This window comes from Hemitrygon akajei, chromosome 2 (assembly GCF_048418815.1).
Source record: "Hemitrygon akajei chromosome 2, sHemAka1.3, whole genome shotgun sequence".
Classification (NCBI taxonomy): Eukaryota; Metazoa; Chordata; class Chondrichthyes; order Myliobatiformes; family Dasyatidae; genus Hemitrygon; species Hemitrygon akajei.
Window position 1 is genome coordinate 61,912,755 of NC_133125.1, and position 18,967 is coordinate 61,931,721.

General features: G+C 43.9%; 1 protein-coding gene across 2 annotated transcripts in view; it reads left to right on the forward strand.

Moving 5' to 3' along the window:
- The window catches only part of tmod1 (tropomodulin 1), a 93,997-nt gene that overhangs the window by 42,128 nt on the left and 32,902 nt on the right, over nt 1–18,967 (forward strand). The gene's annotated exons all lie outside the window — the stretch shown is intronic.

Genomic DNA, 18,967 nt, shown 5'->3' on the forward strand with positions numbered 1-18,967 from the left:
GAAACATTGACTGTACCTTTTTCCACAGACGCTGCCTGGCCTGCTGAGTTCCTCCAGCATTTTGTGTGTGTTGCTTGGATTTCCAGCATCTGCAGATTTTCTCTTGCTTGTGATTGGTTGGTAGGATAATTGGCCACTGTAAAATTGCCCTTCATGAGAAAGTGTATCGTAGTATCTGGGTGGCGTTGACTAACCCAAAGGACCGTTTTTTCATCTAACAATAAAAAACTGCCAGCCTTGCTGTCAGACTCTGCATATGAAGAATAAATAAACAAAAACTGCGGCAAGCAAAGTCTGAAGGTTCATCTGTCAAAGATTAGAACTGAAGTTTTTTTTTGAAAAATGTTTTCCTTAACATTTTAGTTTTTTTTGTTATCCCTGAAAAAATATCATACAGATTTATATTTTGTTTTTATTGATTCTGCAAAAGTAGTTATTTTGCCTTTATACAAACCTATGCTGTATGAATAGCTTACAGTTTCTTGTAAAATTGAGTGTCTGTCAGTCACTGAATGTAATCTGGATCCTTTGCCGATTAACCGTGACCATTGATGGCAATGCTATTTATTTACATAGTGACTCTGAAAGCAGCCATAAAATTCCACTCTTAGAAAGGTATGAGGGCTTGCAGGAGAAAACTAAACATTTTTATTAACTTCTCCAAAGTGCAATCTGTTGTCGCCTCTAAATAGTATTCTGTAGCTTTTCCATACAAATAAGTAAATGTGATTTCCATCAGATACCACATAATTGTTTTTATAAAGTGCAAGCTATCTTGTTTTGCTCTCAAACACATCTCTTAACTGCCTTTGGCTGTCTGTCTCCTTTCTGCTTGTAGAAGCTCTGTAGAAAGCATCTCTATGTCTTAACTTTAGGAACCTCTCTCATCTCTCCCACTTGAGGATTTACTTCAGTTCCTTTCTTTCTCTTAAGCCTCTTGAGATGTTTATCTGCAGAAGAGATTCTCTACTAATATAGGTTTTTCAACTGCTTAGTGAGCTGTTGGTAATCTCATACCAATGTTTCATTGGAGTTAGACAATTAGCTTGTTTAGTATGACTGGAAATTACAGCTTTGGGAGTGTTGTGAAGACTGGGATATTTTTGGAAAAATATATAAGAGTGCAGATTTTTTTTGAAAACTTGAAATGAAGAACTTTCACCTTCAGTCACCTTGTGTTCTGTTGACATTAGAAGGGATAATTTATCTTCTAATTGTTCTCCAGTCAACTAACAGCAGCTCCACTGCCTGGACAAAAATAGCAGTGACTGCATTCCATTTTCAGCTGTGTATTTATTTCTTGAGGAGATCTGCCAGCCAGTTGTCAGGAGGTGTTACATTGCACATTGCTCCAGGAGAGCCTCTGTTCCATTGCAATCTCCAGCCCCAACCAACCACTTTGCTCCTATTCTCAAATTACTCACTATTTCACAGTAATAGACAGATCATGTTGCTAAATTTAGTTTGAGCATGGAATGCCTGCCTGATTACAGTTGAATTTTCACATTTGTTTTAGAGTCGTAGAGCACTATAGCACAGAAATAGGTCCTTTGACCCAGCAGTCTATGCTGAACACCCCACACTGGTCTGAATTGTTATTCTGCCTGGTCCTATTGACCTATACCTGAGCCATCCCTCCATAACCCTCACATCCATATACTTATCCAAACTATTCTTAAACGTTGCAATTCACCACTTCCACTGGCAGCTCGCTCCACACTCACACCACCCACTGAGTGAAGAAGATCCCCCTCAGATTCCCCTTAAATATTTCACCTTTCACCCTTAACCAATACCCTCTACTTCTAGCCTCATTGGAAAAAACCTGCTTGAATTTACCCTATCTGTACTTGTATACCTCTATCAAATCTCTCCTCATTCTCCCATACTTCAGGGAACAAAGTTCTAACCTATTTAACCTTTCCCTATAACTCAGTTCCTCAAGTCCCAGCAATATCTTTGTAAATTTTCTCTGCAGTCTTTCAATCTTATTGATATTTTTCCTGTAAGTAGGTGACCTTAATTTCACACTATTCTTCTACTTTGACCTCAACAATGTCTTGTATAACTTCGAAATAACATTTCCAACTCCTGCACTCAATACTCTGGTTTATGCGATGTGCGTAAAGCTCTCTTTATGAACCTATCCACCTGTGATGACACTTTCAAGGAGTATTCCCAGATCCCTTTGTTCTACCATACTCCTCAGTGCCCTACCTGTGGAAGACCTACCCTGGTTGGTCCTCCCAAAGTGCAACACCTCACACCTGTTTACATTGAATTCCATTTGCTATTTTCAGCCCATCTCCTCAGCTGGTCCAGGGTACTCTACAAGCTTTGATAGCCTTTCTTCTTTTCACTATGCCCCCATTCGTGGTGTCATCTGCAAATTTGCTGATCCAGTTGACCATATTATAATCTAATATAGATAATCATTGATATAGATGACAAACAACAAAGGAATCAGCATTAATCCCTGTGGCATACTACTAGTCACAGACCTCCAGTCAGAGAGGTAAACTATCTGCTACTATTGTCTGGCTTGTCCTGCTAAGCCAATGTTGAACCCAATTTTCTACTTCATTCTGAATGTCAAAGGGCTGAACCTTCTGGACAAGCCTCCCAAGTGGGACTTTGTCAAAGGCCTTGCTAAAGTCCATGTAGACACCATCCACTGCCTTGTTTCATCAACTTTTTTAACCTTCTTGAAAAACTCTATAAGATTGATTAGACATGACCTACCATACATAAAGCTGTATTGATTATCCTGAACCAGGCTCTGTCTAAGCAAATATTTATATATCTTGTCTCTTAGAATACTTTCCAATAATTTACCCACTACTGACGACAGACTCACTGGCCTATAATTTCCTGGCTTATTCTAAGAGCTTTTCTTGAACAATGGAACAACATTAGGTATCCCCCCCAATCTTCTGGCACTTCACCAGTGGCTAAGGACATTTTAAATACCTCTGTCAGGGCCCCTATAATTTCTGCACTAACCTCCTACAAGATGGAAGGGGACACCTTGTCAGGCCTTGGGGACTTATCCATCCTAATTTGACTCAAGGCAACTAGCAGAACTCCTCTGTAAAGTGGGTGCGATCCATGACTCCACCTCTGTTTTGCCTCAGTTTTATAGAATCTGTGTCCATCTTCAAAGTAAATACAGGTGCACAAATCCATTTATGATCTACCCCATCTCTTTGGATGATCACGCCAAGGGGACCAATTGTGTCCTTTGTTATTCTTTTACTCTGAATATATCTGTAGAAGTCCTTGGGATTCTCTTCTATCTTTTCTGCCAAAGCAACCTCATGCCTTCTTGTATCTCTCCCGATGTCCCTCTTAAGTGTCCTCTTGCATTTCTTGTACTCCTCAAGCATCTCATTAGTTCCTTGCTTCCTATACCTGCTGTGCATCTCATTCCTTTTTGTAACAGGGCCTCCATATCCCTTGAGAACCACAATTCCCTGAACCTATTATCCTTACCTTTTATTCCAACAGGAACATACCAACTTATTGCTCTTAATACTTCACTTTTGAATAGCTTCTCACTTACCAAACACATCTTTGCTGGAAAAATGCATTCCAATCTATGCTACCAGATCCTTTCTGATGCCATGAAAAATGGCCTTTCTCTGATTTAGAATGCCAACCCAAGGACTAGTCCTATCCTTCTCCATAATTATCTTGAAACTAATGAACATCGAGTTCTTTACAGTATGGATGCCCCAATCAATATGTGGAAAGGTAAAAACACATTTCATCACAATCTTATTTTTCTTGCAACTGTCTGCTATCTCTCTAGGAATTTGCTCATCAAAATCTCACCAACTATTGGGAGGTCAATAATATACAGAAACCAATATAATATGGCCATTAATATAGTCACGCCTTTTTCATTCCTCCACTCCACCCATATAGCCTCAGTAGACAAGACCGCCAATCTGTTTTTTCTGAGTACTGCTGTGACATGTCCCTGGTGAGTAATGTCATCCATCCCCCTTTAGTACTTCCATCTCTATCATGCAGAAAACCATGGAAATCCGGAACAATGAGACACTAGTCCTGTCCTTCCTGCAACCATGTCTCAGTAATGGCTCCGATTTCATACTCCACATGCTGGTCCATGCATTCAGCTCATCTGCCTTACCTACAATATCATTGCATTGAAATAGATGCATCTCAGAACTTTAGTCCCATCATGCTCAACTTAGGGTTCCTAGGCTTAACATCTACTTCCCCCACAGCCACTCCAGTATCTGCACTTCACTCTGCTTCCCATTCTCCTGCAACTCTAGATTAAACCCCCTTGTGCAGTTATTAGTCCCTCTCCAGTTCAGGTGCAAATCATTCCATTTGTACAGGCCCCACCTTCCCCGGAAGAGATCCCAATGATCCAAACATCTGAAGCCTTTTCTCCTGCACCATCTCCTTACCATGTATTAAACTGTATTATCCTTCTACTTCTCGCCTCACTGGTACGTGGCACAGTTAACAATCCTGAGATCACCACTCTCGAGGTCCCGTCCTTTGACTTAGCACCTGACTTACTGAACTCACCATTGTTGCCTATGTCATTGGTACTGATGTGGGTGATAACCTCTGGATGCTCACCTCTCCCTTTGGAATGTTAGGGACTTGGTCCGAGATGTCCCTGACCCTGGCACCTGGGAGGCATCTAGGAATCTCATTCTTTCCCCCAGAGCTTCCTGTCTGTTCCCATAACGAATAAATCCTCAAACTCTTCTGTTGCATTCCCCTCTGAGTCACAGAGCCAGAGACCTGACTGCTGGTAAATTTAATAGAATCTTACTTTAGCCCCGCCTCTCCTTGCCAAAGCCTCAGTCCCCCACTCTGACTCTGTCCCACTTACACAATGGCCTCTCAGCTTAAACCTAACTTCTTTTTATTGGTGCTTGGCAAGTGTCTAATAGTCCAAACAATTTCAAGCTCTGCAGAAAGTCTTGACAGGCCGTGCTCGCTTTTAAAATCTGATGCAGAACTCCACAAGCGACTGTTGCCGCAAATTCAAGTTGCTGCTCTAAAAACGTTTACACTCTCACTGCTACGGGCGGAAGTTCCCACTTGCTTCAAAAAGGCAACAATTATACCAGTGCCTAAGAAGAATAATCTGAGCTGCTTTAATGACTATCGCCTGGTAGCACTCACATCGACAGTGATGAAATGCTTTCGGAGGTTGGTCATGACTAGACTGAACTCCTGCCTCAGCAAGGACCTGGACACATTGTGATTTGCCTATCGCCAGAATAGGTCAACAGCAGACGCAAGCTCAATGGCTCTCCACACGACTTTACCCTGGACAACACAAACACCTACGTCAGGATGCTGTTCAGCCACTATAGCTCAGCATTTAGTACCATTATTCCCACAATCCTGATTGAGAAGTTGCAGAACCTGGGTCTCTGTACCTCGCTTGCAATTGGATCCTCGACTTCCTAACCGGAAGACCACAATCTGGTGATAACACATCCTCCTCACTGACGATCAACACTGACGCACCTCAGGGGTGTGTGTTTAGCCCATTGCTCTGCTCTCTGTATACACATGACTGTGCGACTAGGCACAGCTCAAATACCATCTATAAATTTGCTGATGATATAACCATTGTTGGTAGAATCTCAGGTGGTGACGAGAGGGCGTACAAGAGTGGTGAGATATGCCAACCAGTGGAGTGGTGCCGCAGCAACAACCTGGCACTCAATGGCAGTAAGACAAAAGAGCTGATTGTGGACTTCAGGAAGGGTAAAATGAAGGAACACATACCAATCCTCATAGAGGGATCAGAAGTGGAGAGAGTGAGCAACTTCAAGTTCCTGAGTGTCAAGATCTCTAACCTGGTCCTAACATATTGATGTAGTTATAAAGAAGACAAGACAGTGGCTATACTTCATTAGGAGTTTGAAGAGATTTGGTATGTCAACAAATACGCTCAAAAACTTCTATAGACGTACTGTGGAGAGCATTCTGACAGGCTGTATTACTGTTTGGGTTGGGGGGGGGCACTGCACAGGACTGAAAGAAGCTGCAGAAGGTTGTAAATCTAGTCAGCTCCATCTTGGGTACTAGCCTACAAAGTACCCAGGACATCTTCAGGGAGTGGTATCGCAGAAAGACAGTGTCCACTATTGAGGTGCTCCAGCACCCAGGGCATGCCCCTTTCTCACTGTTACCATCGGGTAGGAGGTACAGAAACCTGAAGGCACACACTCAGTGACCAGGAACAGCTTCTTCCCCTCTCCCATCCAATTCCTAAATGGACATTGAACTCTTGGACACTACCTCACTTTTTTCATATACAGTATTTCTGTTTTTTGCATCTTTAAAATCTATTCAATATACATATATGGTAATTGATTGATTGATTGATTGATTGATTATTTTTCTCTCTTTCTTTGCTAGATTATGTATTGCATTGAACTGCTGCTGCTAAGTTAACAAATTTCACGTCACATGCCGGTGATAATAACCCTGATTCTGATTCTGACTTCTCTACCACCTTCATTTCAAATGACTGTCCCTCCCTCAACACCATAGCCCTCCGTATCACCTCAGGTTGGAAGCCTGAGTTTGTATGATATTAAGCCACCCTTCTCAGTTAAAAGAGCACCATTTCAGGAAAAGCATTTTCCTTTACAATTCAAACACGAGGAAATCTGCAGATGCTGGAAATTCAGGCAACACACACGAAATGCTGGTGGAACACAGCAGGCCAGGCAGCATCTATAGGGAGAAGCACTGTCGACGTTTCAGGCCGAGACCCTTCGTCAGGACTAACCGAAAGGAAAGATAGTAAGAGATTTGAAAGTAGTGGGGGGAGGGGGAAATCTGAAATGATAGGAATAGACCGGAGGGGGTGGGATGAAGCTAAGAGCTGGAAAGGTGATTGGCGTAAGTGATACAGAGCTGGAGAAGGGAAAGGATCATGGGACGGGAGGCCTCAGGAGAAAGAAAGGAGGGGCGGCAGCACCAGAGGGAGATGGAGAACAGGCAAACAACTAAATATGTCAGGGATAGGGTAAGAAGGGGAGGAGGGGCATTAACGGAAGTTAGAGAAGTCAATGTTCATGCCATCAGGTTGGAGGCTACCCAGCCGGTATATAAGGTGTTGTTCCTCCAACCTGAGTTTGGATTCATTTTGACAGTAGAGGAGGCCATGGATAGACATATCAGAATGGGAATGGGACGTGGAATTAAAATGTGCGGCCACTGGGAGATCCTGCTTTCTCTGGTGGACCGAGCATAGGTGATCAGCAAAACGGTCTCCCAGTCTGCGTCGGGTCTCACCAATATATAAAAGGCCACACCGGGAGCACCGGACGCAGTATACCATACCAGCCGACTCACAGGTGAAGTGTCGCCTCACCTGGAAGGACTGTCTGGGACCCTGAATGGTGGTGAGGGAAGAAGTGTAAGGGCAGGTGTAGCACTTGTTCCGCTTACAAGGATAAGTGCCAGGAGGGAGATCGGTGGGAAGGGATGGCAGGGGGGGGGGGGGGGAAACGAGTGGACAAGGGAGTCGCGTAGGGAGTGATCCCTGTGCAAAGCAGAAAGGGTGGGGGGGAGGGAAAAATGTGTTTCGTAGTGGGATCCCGTTGAAGGTGGCGCAAGTTACGGAGAATTATATGTTGGACCTGGAGGCTGGTGGGGTGGTAGGTAAGGACAAGGGCAACCCTATCCCGAGTGGGGTGGCGAGTGGATGGGGTGAGGGCAGGTGTGCGGGAAATGGGAGAGATGCGTTTGAGAGCAGAGTTGATGGTGGATGAAGGGAAGCCCCCTTGTTTAAAAAAGGAAGACATCTCCTTCGTCCTGGAATGAAAAGCCTCATCCTGAGAGCAGATGCGGTGGAGACGGAGGAATTGTGAGAAGGGGATAGCATTTTTGCAAGAGACAGGGTGGGAAGAGGAATAGTCCAGGTAGCTGTGAGAGTCTGTAGGCTTATAGTAGATATCAGTAGATAGGTCATCTCCAGAGATGGAGACAGAAAGATCAAGAAAGGGGAGGGAGGTGTTGGAAATGGATCAGGTAAATTTGAGGGCAGGGCAAAAGTTGGAGGCAAAGTTAATGAAGTCGATGAGCTCAGCATGCGTGCAGGAGGCAGCGCCAATGCAGTCGTCGATGTAGCGAAGGAAAAGAGGGGGACGGATACCCGTATAGACTTGGAACATGGACTGTTCCACAAAGCCAACAAAAAGGCAGGCATAACTGGGACCCATATGGGTGCCCATGGCTACACCCTTGGTTTGGAGGAAGTGGGAGGAGCCAAAGGAGAAATTATTGAGAGTAAAAACTAATTCCGCTAGACGGAGGAGAGTGGTGGTAAAGGGGAATTGGTTAGGTCTGGAATCCAAAAAAAAGTGAAGAGCTTCGAGACCATCTCGGTGGGGGATGGAGGTATATAGGGACTGGACGTCCATGGTGAAAATAAGATGGTGGGGGTCAGGGAACTTAAAATCTTTGAAAAAATTCAAAGCGTGAGAAGTGTCACGAAGATAGGTGGGAAGAGATTGAACAAGGGGGGATAAAACAGTGTCCAAGTATGCGGAAAAGAGTTTGGTGGGGCAGGAGCAAGCTGAGGCAATAGGTCTACCTGGACAGGCAGGTTTGTGGATCTTGGGTAGGAGGTAGAAACGGGAAATGCGGGGTGTGGGAACTATGAGGTTGGTGGCAGTGGATGGGAGATCCCCAGAGCTAATAAGGTTGGTGATGGTATAGGAGACAATGGCCTGGAGCTCCTTAGTGGGGTCATGATCAAGGGGTAAATAAGAGGAGGTATCAGAGGGTTGTGGCTGTGCCTTGGCCAGGTAGAGGTCAGTTTACAATTCCTTTACAATTAATAGTTTTGAATTAGTTAGTTCTCACCTGCAGGTGAATAGGAGTGTATGGAGCCCATTGATTTAGGATTGAGGGCATCTACTCAGCTGCCTCCGCTGCATGTTTCTGTTGTGAGAAAACAAACCCTCACCCTGCTGCATAATTCTAAGCCCTCATTTTGTGCCATATTAATGCGATTTGGATCTAGTGTGTAACTAGATTTCCTGTCAGGGAAAGAGTCAGGGCAGGCGACAGAAGTTTGTGTAGAGGAACACTTTGCATCTAGTGATCATAAAGTCATTACTTTCAAGGTAATTATGGAGAAGGATAGTTCTGGTCCTTGGATTGAGATTCTGTGTTGGAGAAAGGCCAATTTTGATGGTATCAAGAAGGATTTGGCAAGGGTGGATTCAAAGTGTTTGCTTTCTGGCAGAGGGGGACTTGGTATGTGGGAGCTGTTCAAAAGTGACGTTTTGAAAGCAGAGTTTGTATGTTCCATTCAGTTTAAAAGGCAAGGTTAACAGGCTTAGGGAATCTTGGTTTTCAAGAGATATTGAGGTCCTGGTTAAGAAAAAGGAGGTGCATAGCATGTATAGGCAGGCGGGTATAAATGAGGTACTTGAGGAGTATATGAAATGAAAGACAACACTTAAGAGGAAATAGGAGAGGCTGAAAGAAGACAAGAGATTGATCTAGCAGACAAGGTGAAGGAGCATCCTCAGTGTTTCTACTGACATGTTAAGAGCAAAAGGATAGGATAGGATAGAAAGGGACAAAATTGTTCCACTGGAAGATGCAAGGAGAGGGGGAACGTTTGCATATGTACTTACTCAGGAAGTGGACACAGAGCCTATCGATGTGAGGGAATACAGCAGTGAGGTCATGGGTCATATACAGATTACAGAGGAGGAGGTTTTGAGGTAATTTAGCATGGACAAATCCCCAGGGCCTGACAGGCGTTCCTTTGGACCCTGTGGGAGGCTAGTATAGAAATTGCAGGTTCTCTAGCAGAGATATTTAAAACAACCTTAGCCACAGCTGGGGTGCCATTGGATTGGAGGATAGCTAATGTTGTTCCATTGTTTAAGAAAGGCTCCAAGAATAAGTCAGGAAGTCATAAGCCCATGGGCTTGACATCAGTAGTGGGAAAGTTATTGGAATGTATTCTAAGGGACTGGATATATTCAAAATTCAAAGTACATTATTATCAAAATATGTATAAATTATGCAACCTTGAGATTTGTCTGCTTACAGGCAGCCACAAAGCGAGAAGCCCAAAAGAACCCAATTTAAAAAAGACCAACACCCAATGTGCAGAGAAAGGAAAAAAACACAGATCATGCAAACAGTAAAAGCAAACAGCAGCATTCCGAAAGAAACTGAGTCCAGAGACCCGAATCCTGGAACAGCTGGAGTAGGCCCATAGCCTCGGTCTCAGTTCATCGTGTAGTGGGGAAAATCTCCGTGAAGCTCGACACAAAGCGTATAGCAGCTGGAGAGTCTCACAGCCTCAGTGCCACAGAGAAAGGTGTGGACATCGCAGAAGAGCGAGTGGAATCGGCCCGACCCTTGCCCCTGGTCCCGACATTCTGCCTCTCCAGTCTATCTGGGCCAGCATTTAAGTCATTCTAATACTGGATCATGCTGCACAGTGAGACCCGGGCCCTGCTGCAGTGGTATGCTCTGGGCCTAGACCTCACCGCCCAGCCCAAAGCCATTCTTGACCTTTCCAAATCGGCTTGGCACTGATCCAACCTCGTTCCCGGTTTAGGTGGACGGGTTCCGAAACTCCTCCGGCTTGGCACCTCTCCAAACTGCTCATTCCAACTCCACCTTCGACACCAACACCACCCCTGAGGACTCCAACATTGTCTTGAACATGCTACGCTCCGACTTTGCAACGTTCCAGCATAGTTTATCCCTCGAGTCTGCTTCACCCTCGCTCTCCTCTTCATTGTTTGCAGTGATAGTTTGCTACAATGTACCTCAGAAAAAATGTTATTAATGATGATTTTAGCCAAATTTCTTGAACCAACAGTAAGCTGTTGCCCAACTTCAGTAGTGCCATCTTAAACCGTAAGTATATATGTAAATACTTGGATAGAGAGGGACAGGTTAGGAATAGTCAGCATGGCTTTGAGTGTAGTTGGTTTTGTCTAGCCATTTTATAGATTTTTTCGAGGCAGTTACCAGGAAAGTTGATGAAGGCAAGGCAGTGTGTGACAGAGAGCACTCGGAAAACGCAAGCCTTGCACATGCACATTCACACAAACACTGCCTTGTCATTCTGCTGGCGTTATGTTGAGTGTACGCACTTTAATACCTGCCTCAGTATATTCTCATAATGGGCCCTAAACCAAGCTGATGCATTTGGGTTGGCTTTATGGCGCCTTTCCCGCCTGACACGGTGGAATATTCAATTTCTTTAGTAATGGGGATATGTAAATGTGTGTATGTTGCTCGTATACTGTATTTAAGGTCGATATTTCTGTTTATTTTGTAATATGATTGTAACTACATCGTGGGGTGCACCACATTCTAATTTGTAAGTTGACTTTGTTGGTAATTAAGGATGGTATGGCTTGATGCTGAATAAAATGAGGCTCTTTGCCCTCACTGAGAGAGAGATCGGGGGTGACAGAAGTTCACACTGGACGAAAGTTGTATGGAGCTGTTATTGTGTTTTCTGGTAGATATCTGTTTGTAAATATTGCCAGTTTTCTTTTCACTATTTTGATAATTTTGGTAAGTTTGAGTTTTGCTGCACCCTTGCACTAATGACTAAGCGACTCCTTTGATCATAACCCACGTATCTAACACAGTGGGATGTGTCTATAAATACGTGAAGATCAAAGATGAAGATGAGCTTTATTTGTCACATGTACATTACCTCACCTTTTAAATGTATATCATTTCTGCACAATTTTAAATCTATTCAATATACATACACTGGAGTTTATTTATTTATTATTGTTATTTTATTTTGTTTTTTTCTTTTATATTATGTATCGCATTGAACTGCTGCAGCTAAGTTAACTGATTTCACAACACATGCCAGCAATAATAAACCTGATTCTGAAACTTCAGAACATTCAGTGGAATGCGTCATTTTGCACCAACAACCAACACAGTCCGAGGTTTGTGCTGGAGACAGCCCGTCAGTGTTGCCACGCTCCCGGTGCTAACACAGCATTCCCACATCTCACTAGCCCCAACCCTACATCTTTCTGGAATGTGGCAGGAAACTCGCACGGTCACAGGGTGAGCAACCTTACAGTCAGCGGTGGGAATCCAACCCCAATCGGTGGTCACCGACACGGTAAAGCAATCGCACTACATTTATAATACGTCTATTTCACGCATTTGCAAATTTCTAATATGTAGAGGAATACAGCTTATTTCTCAGCCCATCCGCATCCTTCTATGTCTTTCTCCATCATATATCTTCCTTCTTGAAGCATCTGTACTATAGACACTACAATCCTTTGCAACTTCCAAATTATAACCACATGCTGGGAAAGAATTCCTCAACTCCTTATTGAATTTATTGCACTTTATGCTCTTTGAAGTACAAAGCAGCTTCATTAGATCAACTTTGACAGGTCCCACATGGGAGTTTGGTCAAGAAGGTTCAGTCGCTTGGCATTCAAGGTGAGGTGCTAATTTGGATTAGACATTGGCTTCATGGTTGTAGACGGTTGCCTCTCCGACGGGAGGCCTGTGACTAGTGGTGTGGTGCAGGGATCAGTGCTGGGTCCATTGTTGTTCGTCATCTTTATCAATGATCCGGATGATAATATGGATCAAAGTTCGAAGTAGTTTTTGTTACCAAAGTACATATATGTCACCATGTACAACCCTGGAGATCATTTTCTTGTGGGCATACTCAGCAAATCTATAGAACCATAACTGCAACAGAATCAATAGAAGACCAAAGTGCAGAAGACAACAAGCTGTGCAAATATTTATTTATTCATTTACGGGATGTGGGCATCGGCAGCTAAGCTACCATTTATTGCCCATCCCTAGTTGCCCTTGAGAAGGTGGTGATGAGCTGCCTTCTTGAATCACTACAGTCCCTGGGGTGTAGGTACACCCACAGTGCTGTAAGGGAGGGAATTCCATGACTTTGACCCGGTGACAAGGAAGGAACGGTTATGTGTTTACAAGTCAGGATGGTGAGTGACTTGGAGGAGGATTTCCAAGTGGTGGTGTTCCCAGATATCTGCTGCTCTCGTCTTTCTAGATGGTAGTGGTTGTGGGTCTGGAAGGTGCTGCCTTAGGAACTTCGGTGTGTTGTTGCAGTGCATCTTGTAGATGGTACACACTGCTGCAACTGTTCAATGGTGGAGGGATTGGATGCTTGGGGAAGGGATACCAGTCAAGTGGGCTGCCTTGTACTGGATGGTGTCAAGCTTCTTGAGTGTTGATGGAGCTGCACTCATCCAGGCGAGTGGCGAGTATTCCATTACACTCCTAACCTGAACCTTGTAGACGGTGGACAGACTTTGGGGAGTCAGGAGGTGAGTTACACACTGCAGGATTCCTAGCCTTTGACCTGCTCTGGTAGCCACAGTGTTCATATGGCTAGACCAGTTCAGTTTCATGTCAATGGTAACCGCCAGGATGTTGATAGTAGGGGATTCAGTGATGGTGATGCCACTGAATGTCAAGAGACGATGGTTAGAGCCTCTCTTGTTCCAAATGGTCATTGCCTGGCACTTGTGTGGCTCGAGTGTTACTTGCCAGTTGTCAGCCCAAGCCTGAATGTTGTCCAGGTCCTGCTTCACTATCTGAGGAGTCATGAATGGTGCAGAACATTGTGCAGTCATCTACAAACATCCCCACTTCTGACTTTATGATGGAAGGAAGGTCACTGATGAAGCAGCTGAAGATGGTTGGTCCTAGGACACTTCCCTGAGGAACTCCTGTAGCGATGTACTGTGGAGGAGATGATCAAATTCCAACCACCACAACCATCTTCCTTTGCAAAAGAAGAAATAAAAATAGTAAATAAATAAGCAATAAATATGGACAACATGAGATGAAGAGTCCCTGAAAGTGAGCAAATTTGAAGATATCACCAAGATTGGGGGTGTTGTAGACAGCAAGGAAGGCTATTAAAGCTTACAATGGGATCAGGACCAGCTAGGAAAATGGGCTGAAAAATGTCAGATGGAATTTATTGCAGACAAGTGTGAGGTGTTACACTTAGTGAGGACCACTCAGATTAATGGTTTAGCACAGACTAGATGGACCAAATGGCAAGTTTCTGTGTTGTAGTGTTCTATGACATTATAACTATTCTCTCTCTGCCATCTTCAGGCAGATTTTTGTCAAATGTAGGGCCTCATGGACATGGAATCCTTCATTAAGGACCCCCATCACTTGGGACAAGCCTTCTCCTCATTACTACCATCAGAGAGGAGGTACAGGAGCCTGACGACACACATTCAATGCTTTAGGAACAGCTTCTTCCCCTCTGCCATCAGATTTCTGAACAGTCTGTGAACACTACCTAACTCTCCCTTTTTTGCACTGCTTTTTATGTTGTTATTATAGTAATTTTTGTTAGTTTCACACGGTACTGCTGCCACAAAACAACAAATTTCACGACAGATGTCTGTGATAGTAATCCTGATTCTGATTCAGATTATCTTGGTTTATCGCAACACAAATTTATTCTAAATTGATGTTCACCATACTTACTATTCTTACAAAGTAATGCTTTCTAACAGCAGCAGTTCAATGCAACACATAGTATAGAAGAAGAGAAAAATCAATCAATCAATCAATTTACAGTACATGTATGTAACTCTCACTTCAGCTAGCAGCTTAATATAGGGGATAATAGCCTCCTGGCCCGGCCAAACTTAAGAAATCTCGTTTGGGTGGATGCTGTGCGATGTGTCCCCTGTTCAGTGCCATGAAATAACAAATAGTACACAATATGCAATTAAACGATTGAGCTTTGTAATTCTTAATTTGACTATATGGTTAGTAAAGAAAACAAAAAAGAAAAAGGGTTCATTCTCATGAAACAGTCTATTGCGCAAGGTTGGAGCTCACTGATAAGTCGTTTGTCCACCATCAACCTCCTCTGATCGTCGCTGACCTTCGGACCCTCGCTCCAAGTCCACTCCATCCGGCGGTCTACCAACTCCCTCCATTTGTGTCTTCTCTCCTCATCTCTCGCTGGCAAAAGACTGCGAATTCCCAGCTCCCAGACACACGAGAAAGAACAACATCCTGCTCATTGGTTAACGTGCCCCATTATCTCTAGTCATAACCCAAACATTTCTGCTACAGAGAAACCATTACCTCAGCAGTGGAACATTACAGAGATGCCATTACACTAGCAGTGAAACCTCACAACATGCTACATGTATGTTGAACAGATTAAAATTGTGCAAAAAACCAGAAGTAATTGTATATTAAAAAAGTGAGGTAGTGTTCACGGGATCAATGTCCATTTAGGAAATGGGTGGCAGAGGGGAAGAAGCTGTTCCTGAATCGCTGAGTGTGTGCCTTCAGGTTTCTGTACCTCCTGCCTGATGGTAACAGTGAGAAAAGGACATGCCCTGGGTGCTGGAGGTCTCAATAATGGACGCTGCCTTTCTGAGACACCACTCCCTGAAGAAAACTTGCATGGTCACAGAGGAAACATTAAGAACTCCACACAGACAGAACAATGTCACCTGCTGAATTAAAACCCCAACCAGCACTGGAAACTGTCACCTCTTCTCCCACCAGCCTGTGGTTACAGTGTGACCCGTCTCTAAAATTCACCACAGTATCCTGGCTCGGCTGCTCCACCCAAATCTCCTTAACCATAACCGGTATCAGTACTTAAATTCACGATGAAGGAAAGGAAGGGAAATATATTCCTATTCATCCATCACTGTTTGGTCTAGATCCCAAACGGCCCACCCCATCATCGCTGTAGGAGTAGCTCACTAGGTAGTAGTGGCAGGCTGCAGTGGTTCCAAAAACTAACTCTCCACCATCTTTTCAAGGGCATTAAAAGCTGACCTTGCTACTGATGCCTAAATCCTGACAAATAAATGGATTCAGTATTAACACCTTCTTCCTTCTTCCCCTTCTCCCACATTTTATTCTGGCATCTTCCCCCTTACTTTTCAGAACTGAAGAAGGGTCTTGGCCCAAAACGTTGACTGTTTATTCATTTCCATAGAGGCTGCCTGACCTGCTGAGTTCCTCCAGCATTTTGTGTGTGTTGCTTGGACTTCCAGCATTTACAGGTTTTCTCATGTTTATGAAACACCTTCCGATATTGCTTGGAATGATCCCAGGCTCTGTCTGTTCCGAGGACTGCAGCAGACCATGTGCTCTAAACTGTGCTTTCACAGTAACAAAGCCTATGGAAATCTTAACTCTCTTGCAATAAGAATCTTGCACCAGTCATTCCTTTTTAATTTTCTAATTATGATACCCAACTTTATAATTTAATCTACATTTGTCATTATTCAGCTGCCACATCATAGCTCAGACTTTGTTGTTTTCTTTAGTGATTTTTTGGGGTTTGTGGGGAAGGTTTTGTGGACAGAGAGCAGAGTTAGGGTTTTAGGGACAGTGATGTGCGGGAACTACAGGAATGAGAGGATAGGCTTGAGGCCTAAGTCGTAAGTCTCTGCACTGTGTTCAAAGGACAGTGACATGGACATGGGACATCCACGGACCAGTCCTGGATGTATGGCCGACACACCAACATGGATGAAGGCTGGTGGCTCCCCCAGGGTCAGTGAAATGGTTCCTGTGTTGGACTTCCACACGGGCAGGTGTAACAAGGTCTAATGGTCCCCCTGGGTTCATTAGTCAGTGACACTGGATTTTGGGGCCTGGTATTTGTTCAGTGATTGGCTAGTCCTGTGCTCGATGCTGAGAAATGAGGTCCGAGGGTCGAATCGGAAATCTGGTGGGCCGAGGCTCTTTGGCCGGAGCATTGTGTCTGGGACCCTCTGCAAGTCCGCTGGGGTATTTGAGGGCCCAATGCCTGTGTGCCTGTGACTGAATCCGGGTCCGTTAGAGGCCGAAGAGGACGTTAGAGGACTGTGTATCTGCGCGGGTGGGAGGGAGGAACGAGAACTTGTTTTGGTGTTATTGTTTTGTTGCTTGATATGTTCTCTTTTGTTGTTCTGCTAAGCATTGTGGGTACACTGTGTTGACGTTGGAATTGTGGCAGCACTTGCAGGCTGCCCCCAGCACATCCTTGGGTGTGTTGGCTGTTAATGTAAACAATGCATTTCACTGTACAGATGATAAATAAACTTGAATTCTGAATCTCGAAACTTCATTGGCAGAAGGCTGTATTACCACACAACATGTTTACGATAAGGTGCCATTGTTAAAGTGGCAAATAGGAGTTTATAGTGGAATTATATCGTAAATACATGAGGGAATTAAGATTAAGATTTATTTATTTATGTGTTTATTGATGATTGATTTTCTGATTGAGATATGGCTTGCCCTTCGAGTCACACTGCCCAGCAATCCCCTAATTTAATCCTAGCTTAATCACAGGATAATTTACAATAACCAATTAACCTACCAACTGGTACATCTTTGGACTGTGGGAGGAAACCGGAGCACCCGGAGGAAACCCACACGGTCATGGGGAGAGCGTACAAACTCTTTACAGGCAGCAGTGGGAATTGAACCCAGGTTACTGGTACTGTAAAGCATTGTGCTAACCACTACGCTACTGTGCCGCCATTCCCACTCTCTAAGTTCTAGTGAAATGCAATCTTGTATTTTGACTCTCTGAAATTAACTGTTAAATTGTAAAAATAACAAGAAAAGTGGGAAGAGAATCTGGGGATTTCAGACCGGAGAAGATTGCCAATCTACAAAGTCTCTGTGGAAAGTGTCCTGAATGGTTGCGTCATGCTCTGATTTATGGCAACTTGAATGCGCAGGGATATAAGAAGCTGCGTAGTTGTCTCTGTCCAACACATCACGGGGACATCTGTGCCTCAGTATCAAAAAGACAACATTTCTCATCAAAGATCTCCACCATCCGGTCCACGCCATCTTTTAGCAGCTACTGTGTGGCAGGAGATACTGAAGTCTGAACTTGCACACCACCAGGTTCAAGAACAGCTGCTTCCCTTCAAAGTTTGAGTTCTTGAACCAATCAGTACAACTCTCATTCTTATTGATTTGTTGAGATACATTGTGGAATAGGAGCTTCCAGCCCTTCGATCCGCGCAGCCCAGCAATCCCCCGACTTAGTTCTAGCCTAACCACGGGACAATCTACAATGACCAATTAACCTACCAACCTCCGGACTGTGGGAGGAGACCAGAGATCTGGTGGAAACCCATGCGGTCACAGGGCTAACATGTAAACTCTCTACAGGAAACAGCGGGAATTGAACCTGGGTCGCCTGTACTGTAAGGTGTGGTGCTAACCACTGCACTACTGTGCCTCCCTTAGTGATGCAAATCATTACAGTATAGTGACATCATGACTGCATTGCACTAAAATTGATTTGTCTTCTTTTATTTCTATTGCTTGCAAAAACTGTATAATTGATATTTTTCCTGTGCCTGCTGCCTATATGACGGTATGGCCTGCAATGCCTCATTGCACCTGTGCATACACGTGCTTGTGCATTTGATAATAATCTCAACTTTGAAGTTCGTCTTCAGCAGCAGCTGAACTCAGAAACCTATTTACAATAATTAGCCTTAGTGATTGTTCAAAGGACAGGGCATTAAACGTGGGAAAATGTTACATCACCCTACAAGCATGCCAGGGCAGTGGAAGAGATTAGCACCATAGGATTAGATTTAATAAACATCCAATATAATCAAGTAAGTTGAGGAGCTTCTATCTTTAGAAAACTTTAAAGGCGAGAACTGCTGAAAAAACATTGTCACTTTTTGTGAAATTTGCTTCCATGTTTGAATCTACTACAACTCAGCACACAATATTCCACAAGAAAGGAATAATTAAAGTTTTAAAAATGTCTATGAAATGAACTATTTTCTTTATCAGCTTATGGATGTGTTAATTTTTGATAGTGTCATGGTTCAGTGGCCATCGTTTGCTCCTCTGCTACTGAATCTTTTCCTTACTGGAGCTCTCGTGGCGACATTGGGGAGCG